Here is an 11,215-nt window from a genome sequence, read left to right as displayed (position 1 = left end):
GGTTCGAGCCCACCCAGGGACCATTGGAAGAGGTATAGCAGGCAAAATCTACGAGGTAATATTGGTCACTGAATATCTAGCTGAAACAGGTTAGAGTAGCATTTAAGAGGCGCTTAGATGGTCAAAGTGCCTGTCTAGTAAACAGGAGATCCTGGGTTCAAATCTCAGCAGTGCCTTCATGATAGCCTTTCAAGCAAATCATTTGTTTACATGTACAGAAAAACGTATCACCCGAAAGAGCTCTTTTACATTTTTTAATTAGAGATTGAAAAGTATCCCTGAATAAACAGAGTAAATGCACTCTTTTCACTCCTTGTTTCTCAGTTTGATGGTAAGGATTGATTGATTGATGTAGACCGTTTTTGGATGACTGTTTTGCTTTTGTGAAAAAGGGGAATCAGACAAAAGTTGCAAAGGCATTCAAAGGCTGTGAGTTCGAGACCCACCAGAGTCACTGTTGTAACCCCTGTTATCTACATTGGTAAATAGGAAAGCCTGCTTGTGTTATTAACTGATGAAAGGAACTGCTAAACTTGGTTCAATTACCACAGAATCCCAGTGTGCTATAGGCTGGCCACTGCTTGGTAGGAGTTTCCCGTACGTGAGTGACTGTTCCTTCCTTCCTTCACGTCCCGCTCAACCTCGTCTTCTTCTAAAGAGTTTGGCGCTGTCCTCAGAAGCTTTGGTCTTACTCAGCACCTGAGTGGTCCCACCAAGGGCAAAGGGCACACTCTGGACCTGCTAATGACAAAGCGGGTTAATATTTCAAATTACAGTGTGGTAAATGTTACTTTGATGGTTTCTGTATTTCTCCAGGTGCAATGAGTTTGCAGTCTTCTTTGCAAGACTCAGTTCAGAACATTAAAAATACCATTATTTGCAGATAACAAGCACGCAGCCAGCTAGACAACTGGAGTTAACCCATTTTGCATTTGTGGCTGACAAAACTTTCCAAGAGATCACCACAAGTCTGAGTTCCACTACATGCTGCCTTTATGCATTGCCTACTAGATTTTTAAAGTCTATGGTGAGCAGTCTGTTGGCTCCAATCAATCAAAAAGTCAACATGTTGCTTGGATCTGGAATTTTCCCAAGATCCTTAAAACTGCAGTCATTAAACCTCTCTTAAAGAAGAGCAGTCTTGATACCACAGTGCTAAATAATTACCGGCCCATCTCAAACCTACTACTACTCAGTTGTCCATTCAAGCATGCAAATTATTTACAACGACAGAAAATGCGCTGCTGTTACAAATTGGAATAAGATGGAAAAGTATCCCTGCACACACAGATTAACTGCACTCTTTTCACTTTTTGATTCTCAGTTTGTTGGCAAGGAATGACTGATGTGGGCCCATTTTGGATGAAAACCGTGTTTTGTGTTTGTGGAAATGAGCATCATGGAAGGATGTATGGGCTCTGTGGCGCAATGGATAGTGCATTGGACTTCTAGACATAATTTGCAAGGGCATTCAAAGGTTGTGGGTTCGAGTCCCACCAGAGTCGCTAATGGTGAGAGAACATACTAGTTTTTTTACAATGGAAAATCTGCTCGCTTTACTATCTGATGAAAGGCACTGCTGAACGAGGTTCAATTGCCAAGTGTGCTTGAAAAAGTAGGCAAATACATCGGCATTATGTCAAATAACATTATCTTGCAATTTTTCCTCAATATCCAGATTAACTGCAGTATATTGAGTGCGCAATAAATTGGCGAGAGTCGATTGATTGAAAGACTTCCAGTTTTTTTAATAGCTACATTGGTACAGGGGATTTAGCTCAAAGGTAGAAAGACTGATGCACTTGCTCTCCATTAAACACAGTTGATTGGACAGGGGCTGAACTTTCGAATGTTGCTGGCTCGCTTTAAAAAAAAAGATATTGCGGCTTGTCGAGTCACAAATATTTTATTGAGCGGGCTGTTTGTCTCTGTGGCGCAATTGGCCAGCGCGCTCGGCTGTTAACCGGGAGGTTGGTGGTTCGAGCCCACCCAGGGACGATTGGAAGAGGTATAGCAGGCAAAATCTATGAGGTAATATTGGTCACTGAATATCTAGCTGAAACAGGTTAGAGTAGCTTGTAAGAGGAGCTGTGGCTTAGATGGTCAAAGTGCCTTCATGATAGCCTTTCAAGCAAATCAGTTGTTTACATGTACAGAAAAACTTATCACCCGAAAGAGCTCTTTTACATTTTTTAATTAGAGATTGAAAAGTATCCCTGAATAAACAGAGTAAATGCACTCTTTTCACTCCTTGTTTCTCAGTTTGATGGTAAGGATTGATTGATTGATGTAGACCGTTTTTGGATGACTGTTTTGCTTTTGTGAAAAAGGGGAATCAGACAAAAGTTGCAAAGGCATTCAAAGGCTGTGAGTTCGAGACCCACCAGAGTCACTGTTGTAACCCCTGTTATCTACATTGGTAAATAGGAAAGCCTGCTTGTGTTATTAACTGATGAAAGGAACTGCTAAACTTGGTTCAATTACCACAGAATCCCAGTGTGCTATAGGCTGGCCACTGCTTGGTAGGAGTTTCCCGTACGTGAGTGACTGTTCCTTCCTTCCTTCACGTCCCGCTCAACCTCGTCTTCTTCTAAAGAGTTTGGCGCTGTCCTCAGAAGCTTTGGTCTTACTCAGCACCTGAGTGGCCCCACCAAGGGCAAAGGGCACACTCTGGACCTGCTAATGACAAAGCGGGTTAATATTTCAAATTACAGTGTGGTAAATGTTACTTTGATGGTTTCTGTATTTCTCCAGGTGCAATGAGTTTGCAGTCTTCTTTGCAAGACTCAGTTCAGAACATTAAAAATACCATTATTTGAAGATAACAAGCACGCAGCCAGCTAGACAACTGGAGTTAACCCATTTTGCATTTGTGGCTGACAAAACTTTCCAAGAGATCACCACAAGTCTGAGTTCCACTACATGCTGCCTTTATGCATTGCCTACTAAATTTTTAAAGTCTATGGTGAGCAGTCTGTTGGCTCCAATCAATCAAAAAGTCAACATGTTGCTTGGATCTGGAATTTTCCCAAGATCCTTAAAACTGCAGTCATTAAGCCTGTCTTAAAGAAGAGCAGTCTTGATGCCACAGTGCTAAATAATTACCGGCCCATCTCAAACCTACTACTACTCAGTTGTCCATTCAAGTGTGCAAATTATTTACAACGACAGAAAATGCGCTGCTGTTATGAATTGGAATAAGATGGAAAAGTATCCCTGCACACACAGATTAACTGCAGTCTTTTCACTTTTTGATTCTCAGTTTGTTGGCAAGGAATGACTGATGTGGACCCATTTTGGATGAAAACCGTGTTTTGCGTTTGTGGAAATGAGCATCATCGAAGGATGTATGGGCTCTGTGGCGCAATGGATAGTGCATTGGACTTCTAGGCATAATTTGCAAGGGCATTCAAAGGTTGTGAGTTTGAGTCCCACCAGAGTCGCTAATGGTGAGAGAACATACTAGTTTTTTTACAATGGAAAATCTGCTCGCTTTACTATCTGATGAAAGGCACTGCTGAACGAGGTTCAATTGCCAAGTGTGCTTGAAAAAGTAAGCAAATACATTGGCATTATGTCAAATAACATTATCTTGTAATTTTTCCTCAATATCCAGATTAACTGCAGTATATTGAGTGCGCAATAAATTGGCGAGAGTCGATTGATTGAAAGACTTCCAGTTTTTTTAATAGCTACATTGGTACAGGGGATTTAGCTCAAAGGTAGAAAGAATGATGCCCTCGCTCTCCATTAAACACAGTTGATTGGACAGGGGCTGATTTTTCGAATGTTGCTGGCTCGCTTTAAAAAAAAAGATATTGCGGCTTGTCGAGTCGCAAATATTTTATTGAGCGGGCTGTTTGTCTCTGTGGCGCAATTGGCCAGCGCGCTCGGCTGATAACCCTTTAGGCGCCAGAGATTATGGATGAAATAAATGTATAAATAAAAAACTTCCTGAGATACAGAGAACTGAAGCCGGGGCACAGCTCTGGGTCGGCAGTGCCCCTGGAGGCCCGTAGAAGCTCCACACTCCAGTTGATTCTTGGATAAAAGTGCACCCAGCCGGTCTCGAACTCGCGTGAGGCGGAGCAGGGTTCACCCACCCCGCACACGGCCAGACTTTGCCCGGCCAGGGAGCACCTTCTGCGGGTCGGAGGCTCCGGGTCGGAGCCCCTGGAGCCTGGAGCCCTCACTGGGCCCCGAACTCGGCTGCCGCAGGCAGTGCAGTGCCTCATGGATAAAGGTGCACCCAGCCGGTCTCGAACTCGCGTGAGGCGGAGCAGGGTTCACCCACCCCGCACACGGCCAGACTTTGCCCGGCCAGGGAGCACCTTCTGCGGGTCGGAGGCTCCGGGTCGGAGCCCCTGGAGCCTGGAGCCCTCACTGGGCCCCGAACTCGGCTGCCGAAGGCAGTGCAGTGCCTCATGGATAAAGGTGCACCCAGCCGGTCTCGAACTCGCGTGAGGTGGAGCAGGGTTCACCCACCCCGCACACGGCCAGACTTTGCCCGGCCAGGGAGCACCTTCTGCGGGTCGGAGGCTCCGGGTCGGAGCCCCTGGAGCCTGGAGCCCTCACTGGGCCCCGAACTCGGCTGCCGGAGGCAATGCAGTGCCTCATGGATAAAGGTGCACCCAGCCGGTCTCGAACTCGCGTGAGGCGGAGCAGGGTTCACCCACCCCGCACACGGCCAGACTTTGCCCGGCCAGGGAGCACCTTCTGCGGGTCGGAGGCTCCGGGTCGGAGCCCCTGGAGCCTGGAGCCCTCACTGGGCCCTGAACTCGGCTGCCGGAGGCAGTGCAGTGCCTCATGGATAAAGGTGCACCCAGCCGGTCTCGAACTCGCGTGAGGCGGAGCAGGGTTCACCCACCCCGCACACGGCCAGACTTTGCCCGGCCAGGGAGCACCTTCTGCGGGTCGGAGGCTCCGGGTCGGAGCCCCTGGAGCCTGGAGCCCTTACTGGGCCCCAAACTCGGCTGCCGGAGGCAGTGCAGTGCCTCATGGATAAAGGTGCACCCAGCCGGTCTCGAACTCGCGTGAGGCGGAGCAGGGTTCACCCACCCCGCACACGGCCAGACTTTGCCCGGGGAAGGGCCACTCTGGCTGGGCATGGCCTCCACTGAGCACCCCCTGGAGCCCCCGGAGCACCTCCAGAGCCACCCCCCACTCTCCCCAGATTCTGCCCGGGGAAGGGCCACTCTGGCTGGGCATGGCCTCCACTGAGCACCCCCTGGAGCCCCCGGAGCACCTCCAGAGCCACCCCCCACTCTCCCCAGATTCTGCCCGGGGAAGGGCCACTCTGGCTGGGCATGGCCTCCACTGAGCACCCCCTGGAGCCCCCGGAGCACCTCCAGAGCCACCCCCCACTCTCCCCAGACTCTGCCCGGGGAAGGGCCACTCTGGCTGGGCATGGCCTCCGCCGAGCACCCCCTGGAACCCCTGGAGCCCCTCCAGAGCCACCCCCCACTCCTCCAGACTCACCCCGGGGAAGGGCCACTCTGGCTGGGCATGGCCCCCACTGAGCACCCCCTGGAACCCCTGGAGCCCCCGGAGCACCTCCAGAGCCACCCCCCACTCTCCCCAGATTCTGCCCGGGGAATGGCCACTCTGGCTGGGCATGGCCTCCGCCGAGCACCCCCTGGAACCCCTGGAGCCCCTCCAGAGCCACCCCGCATTCCCCCAAACTCAGTCTGGGGACGGGCCACTCTGGCTGGGCATGGCCTCCGCCGAGCACCCCCTGGAACCCCTGGACCCCCTCCAGAGCCACCCCGCATTCCCCCAAACTCAGTCTGGGGACGGGCCACTCGGGCTGGGCATGGCCTCCGCCGAGCACCCCCTGGAACCCCTGGAGCCCCTCCAGAGCCACCCCGCATTCCCCCAAACTCAGTCTGGGGACGGGCCACTCTGGCTGGGCATGGCCTCCACTGAACACCCCCTGGAACCCCTGGAGCCCCCGGAGCACCTCCAGAGCCACCCCCCACTCTCCCCAGATTCTGCCCGGGGAAGGGCCACTCTGGCTGGGCATGGCCTCCGCCGAGCACCCCCTGGAACCCCTGGAGCCCCTCCAGAGCCACCCCGCATTCCCCCAAACTCAGTCTGGGGACGGGCTACTCGGGCTGGGCATGGCCTCCGCCGAGCACCCCCTGGAACCCCTGGAGCCCCTCCAGAGCCACCCCGCATTCCCCCAAACTCAGTCTGGGGACGGGCCACTCTGGCTGGGCATGGCCCCCACTGAGCACCCCCTGGAACCCCTGGAGCCCCCGGAGCACCTCCAGAGCCACCCCCCACTCTCCCCAGATTCTGCCCGGGGAAGGGCCACTCTGGCTGGGCATGGCCTACGCCGAGCACCCCCTGGAACCCCTGGAGCCCCTCCAGAGCCACCCCGCATTCCCCCAAACTCAGTCTGGGGACGGGCCACTCTGGCTGGGCATGGCCTCCGCCGAGCACCCCCTGGAACCCCTGGAGCCCCTCCAGAGCCACCCCGCATTCCCCCAAACTCAGTCTGGGGACGGGCCACTCGGGCTGGGCATGGCCTCCGCCGAGCACCCCCTGGAACCCCTGGAGCCCCTCCAGAGCCACCCCGCATTCCCCCAAACTCAGTCTGGGGACGGGCCACTCTGGCTGGGCATGGCCTCCACTGAACACCCCCTGGAACCCCTGGAGCCCCCGGAGCACCTCCAGAGCCACCCCCCATTCTCCCCAGATTCTGCCCGGGGAAGGGCCACTCTGGCTGGGCATGGCCTCCGCCGAGCACCCCCTGGTACCCCTGGAGCCCCTCCAGAGCCACCCCGCATTCCCCCAAACTCAGTCTGGGGACGGGCCACTCTGGCTGGGCATGGCCCCCACTGAGCACCCCCTGGAACCCCTGGAGCCCCCGGAGCACCTCCAGAGCCACCCCCCACTCTCCCCAGATTCTGCCCGGGGAAGGGCCACTCTGGCTGGGCATGGCCTCCGCCGAGCACCCCCTGGAACCCCTGGAGCCCCTCCAGAGCCACCCCGCATTCCCCCAAACTCAGTCTGGGGACGGGCCACTCGGGCTGGGCATGGCCTCCGCCGAGCACCCCCTGGAACCCCTGGAGCCCCTCCAGAGCCACCCCGCATTCCCCCAAACTCAGTCTGGGGACGGGCCACTCTGGCTGGGCATGGCCCCCACTGAGCACCCCTGGAACCCCTGGAGCCCCCGGAGCACCTCCAGAGCCACCCCCCACTCTCCCCAGATTCTGCCCGGGGAAGGGCCACTCTGGCTGGGCATGGCCTCCGCCGAGCACCCCCTGGAACCCCTGGAGCCCCTCCAGAGCCACCCCGCATTCCCCCAAACTCAGTCTGGGGACGGGCCACTCTGGCTGGGCATGGCCTCCGCCGAGCACCCCCTGGAACCCCTGGAGCCCCTCCAGAGCCATCCCGCATTCCCCCAAACTCAGTCTGGGGACGGGCCACTCGGGCTGGGCATGGCCTCCGCCGAGCACCCCCTGGAACCCCTGGAGCCCCTCCAGAGCCACCCCGCATTCCCCCAAACTCAGTCTGTGGACGGGCCACTCTGGCTGGGCATGGCCTCCACTGAACACCCCCTGGAACCCCTGGAGCCCCCGGAGCACCTCCAGAGCCACCCCCCACTCTCCCCAGATTCTGCCCGGGGAAGGGCCACTCTGGCTGGGCATGGCCTCCGCCGAGCACCCCCTGGAACCCCTGGAGCCCCTCCAGAGCCACCCCGCATTCCCCCAAACTCAGTCTGGGGACGGGCCACTCTGGCTGGGCATGGCCCCCACTGAGCACCCCCTGGAACCCCTGGAGCCCCCGGAGCACCTCCAGAGCCACCCCCCACTCTCCCCAGATTCTGCCCGGGGAAGGGCCACTCTGGCTGGGCATGGCCTCCGCCGAGCACCCCCTTGAACCCCTGGAGCCCCTCCAGAGCCACCCCGCATTCCCCCAAACTCAGTCTGGGGACGGGCCACTCTGGCTGGGCATGGCCTCCGCCGAGCACCCCCTGGAACCCCTGGAGCCCTTCCAGAGCCACCCCGCATTCCCCCAAACTCAGTCTGGGGACGGGCCACTCGGGCTGGGCATGGCCTCCGCCGAGCACCCCCTGGAACCCCTGGAGCCCCTCCAGAGCCACCCCGCATTCCCCCAAACTCAGTCTGGGGACGGGCCACTCTGGCTGGGCATGGCCTCCACTGAACACCCCCTGGAACCCCTGGAGCCCCCGGAGCACCTCCAGAGCCACCCCCCACTCTCCCCAGATTCTGCCCGGGGAAGGGCCACTCTGGCTGGGCATGGCCTCCGCCGAGCACCCCCTGGAACCCCTGGAGCCCCTCCAGAGCCACCCCGCATTCCCCCAAACTCAGTCTGGGGACGGGCCACTCTGGCTGGGCATGGCCCCCACTGAGCACCCCCTGGAACCCCTGGAGCCCCCGGAGCACCTCCAGAGCCACCCCCCACTCTCCCCAGATTCTGCCCGGGGAAGGGCCACTCTGGCTGGGCATGGCCTCCGCCGAGCACCCCCTGGAACCCCTGGAGCCCCTCCAGAGCCACCCCGCATTCCCCCAAACTCAGTCTGGGGACGGGCCACTCTGGCTGGGCATGGCCCCCACTGAGCACCCCCTGGAACCCCTGGAGCCCCCGGAGAACCTCCAGAGCCACCCCCCACTCTCCCCAGATTCTGCCCGGGGAAGGGCCACTCTGGCTGGGCATGGCCTCCGCCGAGCACCCCCTGGAACCCCTGGAGCCCCTCCAGAGCCACCCCGCATTCCCCCAAACTCAGTCTGGGGACGGGCCACTCGGGCTGGGCATGGCCTCCGCCGAGCACCCCCTGGAACCCCTGGAGCCCCTCCAGAGCCACCCCGCATTCCCCCAAACTCAGTCTGGGGACGGGCCACTCTTCCCCGGGTTGCAGGCTCTGGGACTCCGGGGATGACCACCGGGGACCAGGCCCTCCCTTCGAACCCGGGGACCCACACTTAAGCACCCCCACACGGGCTACACACCCTTGGTTCAGCCCCCTGGAGGTCCGTGCCCTTGGTACTATACCATGGAAGTCCGTGCCCTTGGTACTCTGACTGGAGTACCAAGGGAACGGCCCAGCACTCACCACAGAGGCTCGCGCCGGCCCCGGCCCACCTTTCGTCCCCGGGTACCCACACTTAAGCACCCCCACACGAGCTACACACCCTTGGTGCAGCCCCCTGGAAGTACGTGCCCTTGGTACTCTGAGCCACTTTAAAAGATAAAAAGCACCAGGACCCCAAGGCCCTGGCTCCCCTGTCCCCTACACCACACTTGGAGGCAGGGCCCTTGCCCTCCACTGGCTGCCCCCGCGCCCAATGTACTCCATAACCGAAGAAGAGAGGGGGGACCCGGAGGCCGGCCTACTAGGGTAACAGGTTTAATTTAGAGCCGGGGCTCTGGACCACAAATGCCTACAACCCCGCAGTGCGCAGGAGCCTTCGAAGCTGGATGAAACCAGAACGGGGCCCTACGATGGCGGTGACCAGCCACAGTTGATAGCAAAGTGAGCCCTGGACAGGCGCTGCATTTGACAAACTCAGAGACAAGGAAGGGACCGGAGTCGGACCAAATATATCATCTGGCGCTGTGTCCAGCGTGAGGGTGAGCCAGCGCAAATCAGGACCACAAATGCCTACAACCCCGCAGTGCGCAGGAGCCTTCGAAGCTGGATGAAACCAGAACGGGGCCCTACGATGGCGGTGACCAGCCACAGTTGATAGCAAAGTGAGCCCTGGACAGGCGCTGCATTTGACAAACTCAGAGACGAGGAAGGGACCGGAGTCGGACCAAAAGTATGCGCCGGCCCTGCCCCCCGCCCCGCGCAGAGCCATCGGACACGTTGAGGCTGAAGGGGACTGGCGCAGAGCCCTTGGGCCCAGGGGCAAAGCGCAGCCATCATCCTTCAAGCCGCGCCTCCTGCTGCGCGGGGGTGAGTGACAATGGGCCCGGATTGTGGTTCCGTCGGACGCGTTGAGGCTGAAGGAGACTGGCGCAGAGCCCCTGTAACAGGGGCTAAGCGCAGCCATCATCCTCCAAGCCGCGCGTCCTTCAGTGCGGGGGTGAGTGACAGTGGGCCTGGACTGTTGTTCCACCGGACGCGTTGAGGCTGAAGGGGACTGGTGCAGAGCCCCTGTGCCAGGGGCTAAGCGCAGCCATCATCCTCCAAGCCGCGCGTCCTTCTGTGCAGGGGTGAGTGACAGTGGACCCGGACTGTGTTCCCACCGGACGCGTTGAGGCTGAAGGGGACTGGCTCAGAGCCCCTGGCACAGGGGCTAAGCACAGCCATCATCCTTCAAGCCGCGCGTCCTTCAGTGCGGGGGTGAGTGACAGAGGGCCTGGACTGTTGTTCCACCGGACGCGTTGAGGCTGAAGGGGACTGGTGCAGAGCCCCTGTGCCAGGGGCTAAGCGCAGCCATCATCCTCCAAGCCGCGCGTCCTTCTGCGCAGGGGTGAGTGACAATGGACCCGGACTGTGTTCCCACCGGACGCGTTGAGGCTGAAGGGGACTGGCTCAGAGCCCCTGGCACAGGGGCTAAGCACAGCCATCATCCTTCAAGCCGCGCGTCCTTCAGTGCGGGGGTGAGTGACGGTCCCATCTCCGGAGACAAGGGGCCAGGCGCGGCGGAAGCCAGTCAGACTGACGCCCCGCGCCTGGTGGGACCTCTGTCTCGGCCTCGCTTCCAACGTGTCCGGCATGAGGTTAGCCGGAGCAAACCACAGCCGCAAAATGTAAACAAACCCGCAGTGCGCAGGAGCCTTCGAAGCTGGATAAAACCAGAACGGGGCCCTACTATGGCGGGTCATGTGTGCCCGTCGACCAAGCTCCTTGTCTGGTATACATAGAACCATGATTTGTACTATTTTCATGGTACACGCGAGTTCGAGACCGGCTGGGTGCACTTTTATCCATGAGGCACTGCACTGCCTCCGGCAGCCGAGTTCGGGGCCCGGTGAGGGCTCCAGGCTCCAGGGGCTCCGACCCGGAGCCTCCGACCCGTAGAAGGTGCTCCCTGGCCGGGCAAAGTCTGGCCGTGTGCGGGGTGGATGGCCCTGGGTCTGGGCGAAGCTAAGATCACGGAGCGGGTCACCTCCGCGTACAGCCCGTGGTCAGCGTGACACTGTGCTCTGCCCCGAGCAATCAGAGCAAACAGCAAGCTTCTGGAAGTGCCCGCGAGTCTGGTAAAATCAAGCCGAAAATAGACCCTCTCATGCCGGG

General features: G+C 58.4%; 2 non-coding genes across 2 annotated transcripts; both read left to right on the top strand.

The window, feature by feature from the left end:
* The first annotated feature begins 1,414 nt into the window (after nt 1-1,414).
* Nucleotides 1,415-1,505, top strand: trnar-ucu (transfer RNA arginine (anticodon UCU)). Its single transcript is given in 2 exon segments — nt 1,415-1,451; nt 1,470-1,505. It is a non-coding gene; the product is annotated as a tRNA-Arg (tRNA).
* Nucleotides 1,506-1,924: 419 nt separating this feature from the next.
* Nucleotides 1,925-1,998, top strand: trnan-guu (transfer RNA asparagine (anticodon GUU)). Its single transcript has one exon. It is a non-coding gene; the product is annotated as a tRNA-Asn (tRNA).
* Nucleotides 1,999-11,215: the final 9,217 nt, after the last annotated feature.

The sequence above is a fragment of the Eucyclogobius newberryi genome, unplaced genomic scaffold (assembly GCF_026437365.1).
Source record: "Eucyclogobius newberryi isolate DKJ021-1_F unplaced genomic scaffold, fEucNew1.0.hap1 SCAF_29, whole genome shotgun sequence".
In the NCBI taxonomy this organism is placed as follows: domain Eukaryota; kingdom Metazoa; phylum Chordata; class Actinopteri; order Gobiiformes; family Gobiidae; genus Eucyclogobius; species Eucyclogobius newberryi.
Note: the sequence above shows the minus strand (reverse complement) of the source record. Positions and strands in the feature narration are given on the sequence as shown.